Source organism: Ornithorhynchus anatinus, chromosome 14 (genome assembly GCF_004115215.2).
Source record: "Ornithorhynchus anatinus isolate Pmale09 chromosome 14, mOrnAna1.pri.v4, whole genome shotgun sequence".
Taxonomy (NCBI): Eukaryota; Metazoa; Chordata; class Mammalia; order Monotremata; family Ornithorhynchidae; genus Ornithorhynchus; species Ornithorhynchus anatinus.
The window spans coordinates 11,568,914-11,583,679 of NC_041741.1; the positions used below are offsets into that span (position 1 = coordinate 11,568,914).

At 45.7% G+C, this 14,766-nt stretch overlaps 1 protein-coding gene and 1 non-coding gene across 2 annotated transcripts in view; both read left to right on the top strand.

The window, feature by feature from the left end:
- The first annotated feature begins 320 nt into the window (after positions 1-320).
- Positions 321-14,766, top strand: part of LOC114805403 (A-kinase anchor protein 6-like) — a 181,218-nt gene continuing 166,772 nt past the window's right edge. Inside the window, exon 1 of the mRNA XM_029078760.2 lies at positions 321-528. The gene's annotated coding sequence lies outside the window, so the exon portion shown is untranslated. The remainder of the gene's footprint in view (positions 529-14,766) is intronic.
- LOC114816746 lies at positions 11,201-11,338 on the top strand. The gene has a single exon (XR_003764556.1). It is a non-coding gene; the product is annotated as a small nucleolar RNA SNORA7 (small nucleolar RNA).

A 14,766-nucleotide genomic window follows, 5' to 3' on the forward strand; every position in this document is an offset into this window, starting at 1 on the left:
CTAATGACTTGAACAGAATACAATTCTGTTCAAGGGATTGAGATCGTGAGCCCAGTATGGGATAGAGACTGTGACTGAATTGTTTAATTTGTACAGTGCTTAGCTTGTTAAATACCACTTTCATCAGGAATGGTGAAAATCCTTATTCAGGAAATCTTTTTCTCATTCTCTTCTTTAATGGTAAACCACTGACTAAGGGTGACTTCTGGATGTGTGAAAGTCCTGGTGGAAATCCCCCTGAAACCCACAGATTTCCATCCGAGGAAGATTGTGTTTCCTCCAATCTGGCTCTTGCATCCCGCCTGCTTCTTACCGAGCTTCCGTATTGTCTCAGCTGCCACTGGAAATGCAGTCAGGATTCCTAGCACATCTCCGTCGCCATGGCAACAGCAGCCTTTCCCATAATGAGCTGCATCATCTGAACTGATGTCACAGCATCATGCAGCAGGTCAAACAAGGCATCTCCTAGTATTGCAACCTACAGATGTGCCGTCAACATCCAAAGACAATGGTTTAGAACCGGCGATGGTAAGCATGAAACGTCTCTGTCTTAATTGTGTGGCTGTTGGTCAGAGAGAGTCGGTGACTGCTGAGACTTGTGAATTTGGGCCGTTAAAGTGGCTGGGAAGGAGAGGGATGTGTTATCTAAATGTGCTTATCAGGCAAGGGGGCTAAGACAAAGGCCTACAAGAGCCACACAGGAACCTAAATATTTAGAATTATTCTTGCTTCATCTCCACTGGCTATTTTTAGCATCCTCGCGAATTTCCTTGTGTTGATCAGATAAACTGCTAACTCATCTCGAAAATGGTCATTCTCAGTAATTGGAAGGAATAAATGCAAAGCGACTGCCTCTGACTATGGACGCATGAATATGTTCTCTGTTTTTTGCTTTGACTTATGGAGCCTTTCGAGCGAGAAATACGTGGGTTTTCCTCCTTGGAGTTTCAGATTTCTAGATACCACCCACGTTGCTCTAACTAGTGCTGAATAAGCATCTGACAGAGCACTCGCCTGTAACGTGATCCGGGACCATATTGGATCCAGAATTATTTATTTTTTTTTAAGAGGATAAAAATTATACTGAAGGAGACAAACAACTCGAAAAGCCTCCTTAAGGGCAGCGTTCAGCTATCACAAATTCCTTTCTCTTCCTTTCCAGCTCCTAGGTGGGATCATCTGTAAGAAATAACTGGAGTTGTTGGGAGGTAGACTTTTCCCAGAAGGCAGAACTAGTCTCTTCTCTGCGGCAGTTGCAGAAAAAGGTGTAGCTGGGAAATGCTTCTCACGAGAAGAGATGCTGCTGAGCTCTGCCTTAACTGTTTGGTGAATGGCACCAGTTCCTCAGGTGCAGGGAAGATGGTTTTATCCCTTTGTGGTGGTATTGAGCCTGGCTGGATTTCTCTGGTTTCTCCTGGCTCCTGTGCCAGGAAGCTGAAATCTGGGCCTTTTCGACCAGTGTCACTGGACTGGAGAGAAGCAGCAGCAGTGTGCCATCCTGATGGGGTTTAGGAGACAGAGGGTAAGGGCTGCTTGGGGCTGGGGCAGTGTCAGGGAGAGGGAGAACGTTACATCCTTTTTCAGATGATCAATATGTCCACTTGCCATCAGGGAGTGGCCTTTTGGGTTAACACTGCTTGGAGCAGAAAAGTCTTAAAGGCACAAACGAAGACAGCCCCTAGATTCTGCACATTCTTAGAGATGTTTATCCAGGCTGAGGAGCTACCAAACCCCCGACCATGGGAAAATAATAACTGAGTTCATCCCCAGAGGCGTTTTGCCCAGATGTAAGCATGCTGGTTTTATCTGGCGGTGACTGAATGAAAGCATGGAGCTTTTCATTAGTTTGTCTGCACCAGATTGCCCATGCTAACCTAGTCTTTCCAAGCATATGCTGGTAACAAAGAGCCCGGGGGGACTGCCAGGGGTCGGCACCATTTCCCTTTATTCTTCTCGCATGTGAAAACGAAGCATTCTTCCCCCTGTTTTTGGGGTGGTGGCGGGTGGTGCAGTGTCCTGGGTGTCATCCTGCAGAGTTGGAAGTTACGAGCGATGATGTGTGTGTGTGTGGGGGGGTTGGGGGGATGATGGTTAGAGAGTGAGCCCAGGAAAAACCAGCTGGTGGCCAGCCATCATTGACTCATTTCTTTTTAAACATCAAACTCATTTGGGGCATCAGCTCCTGATGTCATTTGGCTCAAAGGTATTCAGGGCTGGTAATGAACAGAGTCTCTGGTGGGCCCTAGGCTACTCTTCTGTGGAAGTGCCAACTCTGGGGGAGCAATGAGGACCAGCGCCCCGTCCCTTTGCATGTGTTAACCAGCTGTGGGGAGAATAATAAAAATAATAATTGTGGTATTTGCTAAGAGCTTACTATGTGCCAGGCACTGTACTAAGCCCTAGTGTGGGTAGAAACAAATCAGGTTGGACATAGTTCTTGTGCCACATGGGGCTCACAGCCATTGCTATTCCCCTGAGCTCTACCTGGGAGGGATTACGAGTTTTGCTCAACCCAGGCCTCCACCCAGACCCTACAGCTTCCCACTGATGCCTCAAAGAGTTAAAAAATCTCCGCTCCCCTGATTAAAGGGCCCCCCAAATCGAATCTTTCTGATTCCTTAGCTATTCAGTCTGTTTGCTAGCTTCAAAGCTCCAGACTATAGCCCTGCTCCCTTTCAATTCCTCTCCTCTGGGTTTCAGATCCTCGACCCCAGGAAATAACTTGGTCGGCTCCTGGAAGTTTCCGTCATCACAAAATGGAGGGTGTGGCTGGGTGAGGCCTGATGCAGTTCCCCAGGAGTCTCGGTTGCTGATCCTTTCTGGTCCTGGAAGAGCGTTTTACATTTGCCTTAACTTTTCGGCTTTGTTGCATTGCTTCATCTGCCTGGAAAACAAAGCCCTGATAATGGACTCTGAAAGCATGACAGTAGTTGGAGTGGGGGGGTGAGGGGGTGGGAATCATAGCCTGATCCAGCTGCAGGTCTTAATTACTGGAGGTTGAGGCTATTTCAGTCGCCTTAGGCTTAATATATCCCCAAGGGAAAAGAGGGGCAGGGAGAGAGGAAAGGAGGAAGGACAGGGGATGGGGTGGGGACAGATAGGGAAAGGCCAAGCATTTGTTTTTATCGGTCCTGGTGTTCCCTGCTGGAGAAACTTTCTAGATGTCAGACAATTGTGGTTCCTAGGGATGATTCAATGAGATGGAAGGGACAGTCATTTGCTGTGTATGACTGGGCAGTTTCAGAAGGAGCTTACTTCATCCTGCTTTCAATTTGAGGCCTGTGAGGTTTCCATCTAAGGTAAATGGTTTGGGAGTCACTGCCCTATTGCAGGGATCTGCAGGGCCTTACAGGCAGTGCTTAATTTGGGCCAGAGCTTGACAAACACTCCGGAAAAGGCAATTTTCCCAAAGGCCCCAGCATCCTTGGTCTTGGCAGTTTACATCCCCGACATCTTTAGCCTTAGAAGTCCATTGCTCTGATTCCTCTGGATTGGGCAGTTCATAGCTCTGCTAATAATAGTAATAATAATTGTGATATTTGTTAAGCACTTTCTATGTGCCAAGCCCTGTACTAAGCACTGGGGTAGATACAAGACAATCAAGCTCCACATGGGGTTCACAATCTAAGTAGGAGAGAGAACAAGTTTTGAATTCCCTTTTTTGCATGTGAGGGAACTGAGGCCCAGAGAAGTGAAGTGACTTGACTAAGATCACACAGGAGACAAATGGTGGAGCTTGGATAAGTACCCAGATCCCCTGTCTCCCAGGCCCACGGTCTTTCCACTTGGCCATGCTTTGCTTCTCTTACCATTAGGAGAATAGGCAGTTCATAGTTCTGGTAGCTAGGGATTGGGCTCTTCATAGCTCCAGTACCTCTAGGCTGGGTAGTTCACAGCTCCAATTCCTCCAGAATGGGCAGTTCATAACTGGTTCCTCTGGATTGGGCAGTTTATAGCTCCAGTACCTCTAGGATGAGCATTTCATAGCTCTGGTTCCTTTAGATAAGGTATTTCACAGCTTCGGTATCTCTGGGGTGGGTAGTCCGTAGCTCTAGTACCTCTGGGCTGGGCAGAGGTCCTGCATAGCTCTGAACTTTTTGGGTTGGGCATTTCATAGCTTTAGCAACTCTGAAATTTATTTATTCTTTGATTTATGTTAATTTATACTAATTTATTTATATATTCATCCTGCCATACTCCTCTCATCAGTTTTAGAGTTGTTCTTTCATCTACATATTCTTTCCCAGCACTTAGTACAGTGCTGTACAAACAGTAAGGGCTTAATAAATACTACTAAAAATTGTGGCATTTGCTAAGTACTATGTGCCAGCACTGTACTGAGAGCTGGGGTAGAGACAAGATATTTAGGATGGGCACAATCACTGTACCACACAAGACTCACCATCTAAGGAGGGAGAAGAGATATTGAATCCCCATTTTACAGATGAGGAAATTGAGGTACAGAGAAGCTAAATAAACTTGCCCAAGGTCACTCAGCAGGTAAGCGGCAGAGCTAAAACTAGGTCCTCTGACTCCCAGGTCCCTGCTCTTTCCATGAAGTCAAACAGTTTCTCTTACTATTTTTCCTTCCCCCATTGTTTTCAAGAAATTGTGCCTGCCTGTTTCATTTACAGTATTAGTAGTGTTGTAGCAGCATATATTGACCACCCATTGGATGCAATTCTTTGTACTAGGCACTTGGTAAGTACAAAGAACTTAAACTCTACTGGGCTAGACAGACACTTACAAGTATTTACAAACAGAGTAATCAAAATAATTCAATTAACCTGAAGGTGGATAAATATATGTACACAAGAGCTAGAGCTAGATGATTTATTTATAATAATAAATGGTATCTGTTAAGTGCTTATTATGTGCCAAACACTGTACTAAGTCCTGGGGCAGAGACAAGATAATCAGGTTAGACACAGTCCCTGTCCCACATGGGACTCACCATCTTAATCTGTAAGATGAGGTAACTGAGGCATAGAGAAGTGATTTGCCCAAGGTCACACAGCAGACCAATGGTGGAGCTGGCATTAGAACTCAGGTCTTTCTGACGCCCAGCCCCTGCTCTAACCACTAGGCCATGCTACTTCTCTGACTTGGGTTGCAGGGAATTAATCAGAGAAGGCAGGTTGGAGGAAGTGGGCTTTCAGGAGGGCTTTAAATAGGGTGAGGTCTGTTGGATTTTATGTGAGAATTAATATGCCTTGCCGTGCAATTGTTTTATGCCCTTTGGACAAAAGTGACAACTCTCTAGAAGGAAAATTAGCTGGGGCAGGAACCTGGCTGTTTGGACCCTGAATTAGAAAGAAAAGGAATCAATACCTGAGTGGTCTCCTCAAGGGAAAGTCTCAGTGCAGCACATACGAGCTGGATAGTTCCCGGAGCAGATGCAAGCTCTTTTGTATGAAATTGAGACTACATTGAGTGAATTCTATTTTTAGAAGCCCTCCCTCTTAAAGAAGCAAACAAAAACCTGAAAAGCAATTAAAATATCAGGTGGAGGTCCCCTGGGAAATGGCAACCGTAGCTCTCTCCCAACCATGATGTCAGAGATGAGGAAAGTGGCTGAGGGTCAACCATTGATGTGAGGCGGAACAGTATTGGGTTTGTTGGTCATTCGTTTTGCAAGTGTGGAGCCATAGTTTATATTTTAAAACTTTGATTTTCAATGTCCTAGATGCTAAAGCAAAATAAGCAGGATTATTCCTGGGTTTGGTCCCATCCAAAGTTCATTGTGGGCAGGGAATGTGTCTGCTTATTGTTATATTGTATTCTCCCAAGTGCTTAGTACAAGGGTCTAGGTGCCACAATCAGAGACATCCATCTCTGGGCCATGGTCTTGGATGGACCACGGGTCTGACCCACTAGTGACCTGGCTCATAGTCTGATGTGGCATTTCTCTCTCTCTTTGTTGAACTCCATTAGAGGGATGGAGATCGAACGCAGCAGAGAACATTTGGTAGGCAGTCTTTAGAGGCTGGACGATTCTACTGCTTCCTCACCACTGCTTTCAGGGCCTGATTTCTGAATGCTTTCCTCTCCCTTTGTGTACTTCATCTAAGCTTCCTCTATCTGTTTTCCCCCTCTAGATAGAACTTTTATGCTAATTCCGTTGTAATGTACTCTCCAAAGTACTGTGCTTTGTATATAGTAAGTACTCAAGATATCCTACTGATTGATTGACTGATGCTCATTTTTATGGTATTTGTTAAGCAGTTACTATGTGCCAGGTACTTTTCTAAGTTCTGGGGTAGATCAAGGTTAATCAGGTTGGTCACAATCCATGTCCCACATGGGGCTCACAGTCTTAACCCCCCTTTTACAGATGTGGTAACTGAGCCACAGAGAAGTGAAGTGACTTCCCCAAGGTCACCCAGCAGACAAGTGGCTTGCTTGCTTTACTCCTTGCTATTAAAGTCACCTTTACACCATCCCTGTTTCTTTCTGAAACCTTCTTTAACCACTTGAGAGAAGCAGTATGGCCTAGTAGATAGAGTCAGAAGTCAGAAGTCAGCCTGGGGGTCAGAAGGATCTGGGTCTAATCCTGGCTTTCCCACTTGTTTGCTGTGTGGCCTTGGGCAAGTCTATTCACTTATCTGTGCCTCAGTTACCTCATATGACAAATGGAGATTAAGATTGTGAGCCCCATGTGGGACAGGAACTGTGACCAAGCTGATCAGCTTGTATCTATTGCAGTGCTTAGTACAGTGCCTGGCACAAAGTAAGCATTTAACAAATACCCTTTAAAAAAAAAAGTGGCAGAGCTAGGATTAGAACCTAGGTCCAACTGACTCCCACTATCCACTATTCATTCATTCATTGTCATATTTACTGAGCGCTTACTGTGTGCAGAGCACTGTACTAAGCATTTGGGAGAGTACAATATAACAATAAACTGACATTTTCCCTGCCACAGTGAGCTTACAGTCTAGAGAGGCCACTAGGCTATGCTGCTTTTCTCTAGTGGTGAGAGTAGGTTTCAGAGAGAAACAGGGATGGCTTACAGATGACTTTAACAGGAAGGAGTAAAGCAGGCAAAGCGAACCTCACTTTAAGGACTTGGTAGGAGGAAAAAGAGAGGAGTCTGGGCTGGTACCCTTGCAGAGCCAATACTGAGGATTGACTTGAGAGAGCATTAATTTGCAGAGACAAGCAGGTGGGGAACAGAATGGGCCTTTCTCCCGCTTTGGAGAGAGAAAGCCAAGCACAGCTAGCTGTCCGCTCCTATCTGACACCTGAAAAATCAGCCCATTTCTAAACCAAACTACTTAGAGGTCGAGGGAAAAAATGGGCTAATTTCACCCCAGGGAACAACCGGCACAAATGGGGAATCTGGCTCATTAACTGAGACCTGCAAATAGATTAAAAAAATCACTGGGCCACAAGAATGCCTTTTGGACAGGAAGCTGTACACAGGTGCAGCCAACCTGCTGCCCCACGCCTCTGCTTTCCTCACCTAGTCGTCCCTACCTCTTGCCTGCTCCCTGGCGTCCCGGGCATCACCGGCCTCAGCCCCTCCATTCACAGGGCCTCCTCACAAATTATAACAACACAGAAAAGCAGATGAGAAAGCCTGGGGAGCAGAACAGAAGCCGCAGCAACAGCTCCTCCCACCACCCCACCCTACCTTCTCTCTCTCCCCCTGCCAGGCAGCCAGGGATTTGCGGATAGCACAGATCCCTCCCAGGGTTGCAGGAGAGTAAAGTTGCAGGCCTAGGGATACTGGGAATGAAAGTTTTTGATCAATCTGAGGTCCAGATGCTGGGGCTAGTGGTAGAGGCTTCTAAAAAAGGATAGTTTTGTCACACCAGCTCATTCCCAATCATTCCAGCTTGTTGCCAAATATAGGTTTGGCCCATGCAAACCTGGGGCAAACCCCCAAAACACCAGTTTCCATGGACACATTAGCCACTGTGCACCTGAATGTGAGCTATGTATCAAGTAGTGATGATAGCTGAAGAGTTTAATGCAATCTGATGTAAGGGACTGCCACCTTTTTTTGCAAAAGAGACAAATGAAATGAAACTTTCAAATATTTTGTGTGTAAATGACACCTTTTCCTGACTATCCCGCTAACACCTCAAACCTAACATGACCAAACCAGGGGTCCCTGAGATTTAGCTCCCAAACTCTGTCTTCCCCGAGACCTTTTTGTGTCTGTAGACAACAGCACCATTTTTCCAGTCTCACAAGTCCATAACCGTGACATTAGCTTTGATTCATCTCTCTCATACAATCTTCATATTCAGTCTGTCAGCAAAGATTGTAGGTTCTGCCTTCACAACAGCTCTAGAATCCACCCCTCCTTTTCAACCAAACTGCTGCCACACTGATCCCACCTTGACTACTGCATCAGCCTCCTCGCTGACCTCCCTGCCTCCTGTCTCCCTCCAGGCATACTTCACTCTGCTGCCTGGTTCATTTTTCTAAAAAATCACTCAGACCATCTTTCTCCACTCCTCAAGAACCTGCAATGGTTGCCCATCCATCTCCAAATCGAATAGAAACTCCTTATCGTTGGCTTTAAAGACACTCAATCGGCTCTCCCCCATAGGGCCTGGGAGTGACCGTGCCTGGTGAGGCTGGCATGGGCACTGGGGTGTGAGGGAGGGGAGTCCCATCTTCTTGGTTAGGCACTAGTCACCTCAGTCTTCCTTCACCCACCTGGGTATTAATCTGTATTTATTTACTGGCTTCTCTTATTTACATCTACTTTCTCACTCAACTCAAGGCATATTTTTCAATTTATATCTGACTCCCCCATTTCTTGTGGGAAGGGATCATGTCTTTATATTGCCATGTGATCCTCGAGTTTGATACTCTGCACCCGGAAGGTGCTCAGAACAGTGCTCAATCCACAGTAGGTGCTCAGACAATTCTGGTGCTCCCAGTATAGGTGCCAGACAGGGCCTCCCATGGGAAGCAGCGTGGCTCAGTGGAAAGAGCGTGGGCTTCGGAGTCAGAGGTCATGGGTTTGACTCCCGGCTCTGCCACTTGTCAGCTGTGTGACTGTGGGCAAGTCACTTAACTTCTCTGTGCCTTAGTTACCTCATCTATAAAATGGGGATTAACTGTGAGCCTCACATGGGACAACCTGATTACCCTGTATCTCCCCCAGCGCTTAGAATAGTGCTCTGCACATAGTAAGCACTTAACAAATACTAACATTATTATTATTATTATATGCTGACATCATCACCTCCCTCCTTATGCCATTTCTGATTACCAAAGGGTCATGACACTCAATAGTGAATGCCATGCCATGAGTGATAAATCAGAAGAAATCTACTTATTTTTCCAAACAAAGGTCCCTGGCTTTTATGAGAACAACAAATATCTGACTTATAGGTTAAGTTTTCAGCCTCAAATGAGGAGGGAATTATTTTCTTTACCTACAAGCAGATGCGCTGTGAGAGAAAATCAAAATTACAATTCAGATAGATTGGGCTTTGCGAAGAACTATTGTCATAATAATGCATGCTTATTGTAGTTGATCAAGACACTCAAACTTCTAATTGTTTTTCCCAAAGAAATGAGTGAAAGATGGAGAAAGAGAACCAGAGTTTACCGTTCCCTATGCCTCTCTTTCCTTCCCTCCTCCTTCCCCTCCCTCCAGCCCAGACTTTTCAGACAATGTTGTAAGGATGCAAACTGGGTGTGCCTGCTCTGGAGAGCATTGAGACGACCATCCTAAGATCCTCTGCCGGGCAATATTGCATCATGTTTCTCAGCTTCGAGCTATGAATGATTCATAAGTGTTATTCGGGTCCTTTCTGAGACTAGTAGCCAGATTCTTCCAGGATCTTCCCTCTTCCTCTGAGGAAAGGGTGAACAGGCACTTGCCTGAGCAATAATAGGAATCTATTTTTCTGCACTTTGAAGTCAATAGAACAGTGACACTACAAAATGAACTGAGGCCCAACACCCTGACTCTGTGACTGTGAATGTGAACTTGGTGGAGAAGGGCTTAGGGGTTAACTGGCCTAGAACTTAAAATGAAATCTTTGGTCCTTACTGTTCAACTGAAAAGCAGTTTGTGAATGTAAAATAAAAAAGGTCTCTGTTTGAAACAACCAAGCACTGTGGTCCATTATCGGAGATTTTAGCTTATCTCATTATTACAGTTTAATTTTTCCAGTGAAACAAAATAATGTCTATAAAGCTGCTTTGGGTGTGTGTGTTGCACACACACACACACACACACACACACACACACACACACTAGAAACAAGATAACTTTTCTATTTCTCCCCAAAACCTTACACCATACAACCTTTTCAGACTTCTTTGGTGTTGTCTCTAGTGAAGATCCACAACCACTTTTATGGTTTAGGTTTTGCCCTTTTGTGAAGGAGTCAGGGGAGGCATTACTTAGAAGCAGTGTGGCATAGGGGATAGTGCATGGGCCTGGGAGTCAGAAGGTCATGGGTTCTAATCCTGGCTCTGCCACTTGTCTGCTGTGTGACTTTGGGGAAGCCACTTAACTTCTCTGTGCCTCAATTATCTCATCTGTAAAATGGGGACTATGAGCCCCATATGGGACAGGGACTGTGTCCAACCTGATTTGCTTGTATCTACCCCAGAGCTCTTAGTACAGTGCCTGGCACATAGGAAACGCTTAATGAATACCTTGATTATTATTATTGTTATTATTATTATTACTCACTGGGCAGTGACTTAAACCAGGTCAAATGGCCAAGCCTGTCCAAGCCAGTAGCTGAACTGTTATTCATGCTATTGACAAGACCTGGTCCCAAGAAGCCAGTCAATTCTTTTAGCAGGTGATGAGCCTTGCTCTAATTCTGGCTGCCCCTCTCTGTTTCTGCCTTGGAATAGGGGTGAAGGACTGGGGGAATAAAACCTAGTGCTGCCTGAGCCCCTGTGGAACACCGCCCTATCATCCCAGCTCCCAAACAGCTAAGTTCTCTTCAACCTCATCCTTCCCACTGGATGCCCTGGAGTTCTGTAGGTTCTAGTTCTAGCTCTACTGCTGACAAGTGTGACAGGCACCAGACAAGGGATGTTACCCCTGGGACACAGTAGCCCTGTGTAGAAATGGAGCTGATCTTGCCAAGAGACCTGCCTCTCAATGGGTTGCCAAGAGGAAATCTAATGGCGGGGGCTGGGAGGCAGTGGGAACCCAGTCACATCAGTTCTTAAAATTGGAATTACACCAGAATCATCTTTTCTTCCCCTCTCAGGGTCGTACCTGGAGAGTTTCCAGTACTCTATCAGTCTTGACTACAGGAGGGAGAGTCAAGCAAAGGCATACCTATTCTATTTCTAGCTTGGTCAGTGGCTAGCGAGTGGAAGGCAATCTGCTACAAGTCCAAACTCCCCTGTGCTGAGCAGCAGCGGCATGGGAGAGAGTTGAGGTTGGAGAGTTTACTGTGCGGAAGGAGGCAAGGGGAAACCAGTTCTGTATTTTTAACAAGAAAACTCTATGGATACACTACCAGAATGATTGCAGAGGGAGGTGGAACATTCTGAGAGAGTTGTGTCCATGGTGTCATAATGGGTCGGACACAACTTGATAGCATAGGACAAGACAAGACATCTTTTTCTGCTGTAGAAATATAAAGCTTCTGAAGATTAAGGGGGTCACACAATAAACCCAGTGATCTCCTGGTTGGATGAGATCAGCCATGGGGCTTTCTGCTAAGGAGACATTCATGCTGATAAAATGAGAACATAATATGGTCTGTAGAGAGTGAAAATTCAGCCATGGAAGCTGAAAACGATCCCCAACAGTCATGAGAAAAAGAATTTTTCACCGTGCCCTCTGATAAAAAGAAATCAAGAAATCAGACTAGTCCTAATGGAAATCAACCTGGGGGGTGAGCGGGAGAAGTAGGGTATGCCAACGATGCCATTCCAAAATGCTGATTCTGAGATGCAAGTGATGGGCAAGTCACTTAACTTCTCTGTGCCTCAGTTACCTCCTCTGTAAAATGAGGATTAAGACTGTGAGCCTCATGTGGGACAACCTGATTACCCTGTATCTACCCCAGCTCTTAGAACAGTGCTCTGCACATAGTAAGCGCTTAACAAATACCAACATTATTATTATTATTATCATACACACTAATCTGGCATGTGGCATAATGTGATGACAAGATGATGTGCAGTCAGAGAGGCACCATTCTGGCCAAAAGTGCTCTGACTCCACTGCAGCTGCTTCCAAGCTGTGGTCTTCTTTTTCTAGGTCCAGATGAACTCGGGCACCGCTTCTGAGCCACGGACCTCGGCCGCAAGAGCCACTAGGTTGTAAATTCCTTGAAAGCCAGGAACGTTTGTCTTGTTACTGTTCTACTTTTGCACTCAGTTGGTAGTTAATAAGTGCCACTGAATGGTTGGTTGACTGAAAATTTACCAAATGGACATACAAGCATATGGCTCATAGGAAGCAGACCAGCTAAAAAGCAGGCTGTCCATTCTCTAACTGCATGACTGGCTACTGAGTTGGGAATTGGGTTAAAATTTCATACCCCCAAGCATAACATTAGGTTCCAGATCCATTTGGGTTTCTGGGACTCTTTATATGAGCAGCTGAGACAGGAGCCTCTCGTGGGAAGCAGCATGGTTTAGTGAATAGAGCATGGGCTTGGAAGTCAGAAGGTCATGGGTTCTAATCCCGGCTCTGCCACTTAAAATGGGGATGAGACTATGAGCCTCATGTTAGAACCGTGCTTGGAACATAGTAAGCGTTTAACAAATACCAACAGGGACTTGGTCCAACCAGATTTGGTTGTTTCCATGCAGCAATTAGTACAGTGACTGACACATAGTAAGCTCGTAACAAATACCGTTATGATGATGATGATGATGCTGCCAGTGTCAGCCAGGGGGAAAGACTGGCTGCAACCTAGCCTTACGTAGTCAGCCATGCCTCCTGCCCAGACCCGACACTGCCCCTGCCCCAGTCCCTCGATGCCCCGACCGCAGCCTGGATCCTGGTGTTTTTTTTTGGTTGTTGTTTTTAGTGGTATTTGTTAAGTGCTTACTATGAGCGAGGCACTATACCAAGCACTGGGGTAGATACAAGGCTTCTAGACTGTAAACTTGTTGTGGGCAGGGATTGTCTCTCTTTACTGCTGAATTGTATTTTCCAAGCACTTAGTACAGTGTCTGCACGCAGTAATTGCTCAGTAAATATGATTGAATGAATGAATGAATGAATGAAATAGTCCATGTCCCCCATGGGGCGTAGTCTTAGTTCCCATTTTACAGATGAAGGATCTGAGGCCCAGTGAAGTGAAGTGACTTGCCCAAGGTCACACAGCAGACAAGTGATGGAGTCAGGATCAGAATCCAGGTCCTTCTGACTTCCAGGCCCGTGTTCTATCCACTAGGCCATGGAGGGTCAACATTACCAGTCATTTAGGGTCTTGTCTGCTGTGTGACCTTGGGCAAGTCACTTCACTTCACTGGGCCTCAGATCCTTCATCTGTAAAATGGGAACTAAGACTACGCCCCATGGGGGACATGGACTATTTCATTCATTCATTCATTCATTCAATCATATTTACTGAGCAATTACTGCGTGCAGACACTGTACTAAGTGCTTGGAAAATACAATTCAGCAGTAAAGAGAGACAATCCCTGCCCACAACAAGTTTACAGTCTAGAAGCCTTGTATCTACCCCAGTGCTTGGTATAGGGGTCAGATAAATAGCCCAGATCAATACCCTGACTGCACTTCTGGAGGCTGGGAGCTTTCTCATCATTGAAGAATTGTGATTTGGACTTCCACTGATGGAGTCTGTTGAGATCGATTTCCTCAGGGGGCTACCTTTCACTGGGCAGCAGCCTGTTTGCTGCCATGTTAGTTGTCTCTTGGTAGGACAGTCCAGTGTATTTCTGCACTGGGGTCAGGGCGCCTAGCAGGATGTGTGGATGTTTTGTTAACTCAGGCAACTTGTTTCAGAGCCCCAAATTCATTTTCAGTATTGTTTTAGGGTAGGTTGGAACACTGGGACTTTTGCAGAGAGGGCTCAGCTCAGAGTGCATTCCTTTCTTATCCACAGAACAGTTGGAGCTTGGGTCACCAAGATTAAGCTATTGTTGGAATAGGCCTGAACCAATGTCACAATGCTGTTCTGAATGCGCTGGTGGTCCGAGTGGGAGGATTCTTTTTTTAAATTATCTTTTTTACTCAATCATATTTATTGAGGGCTCACTGTGTGGGAAGCACTGTACTAAGTGATTGGGAGAGCACTGTTCTAAGTGCTGGCGTAGATAGAAGCTCATCAGGCCTTAAACACAGTTTTAATCAGTCTTAATCACCATTTTACAGATGAAGTATCTGAGGCCCAGAGAAGTGAAGTGACTTGCCCAAGGATACACAGCAGGCAAGTGGAAGAGCCAGGACTAGAACCCAGCTTCTTCTGACTCCCAGGCTGCTTCTCATCCTGCAGTGGGGGATGGGCAGATTCCTGGGAAAACTGCCTACTGAGCTGAACCCTGATAGGGATAGGAGCTCCTGTACCATTTCTCAGCAGATCCCATCCCTGGTGCATGGTGCTGATGGTGACATTTTGGGCTGAATTATGCATTTGGGCCCGCCTATTTTCAAGGCCTAATTCTATACCATTTCTCGGCAGATCCCATCCCTGGTGCATGGTGCTGATGAGGACATTTTGGACTGAATTATGCATTTGGGCCTGCCTATTTTCAAGGCCCAATTCTATATGTTGGATGTGGGAATATGTTGGAAAGAAACAGCCAACTGATAATGACATCCCAGGGAGACATTTT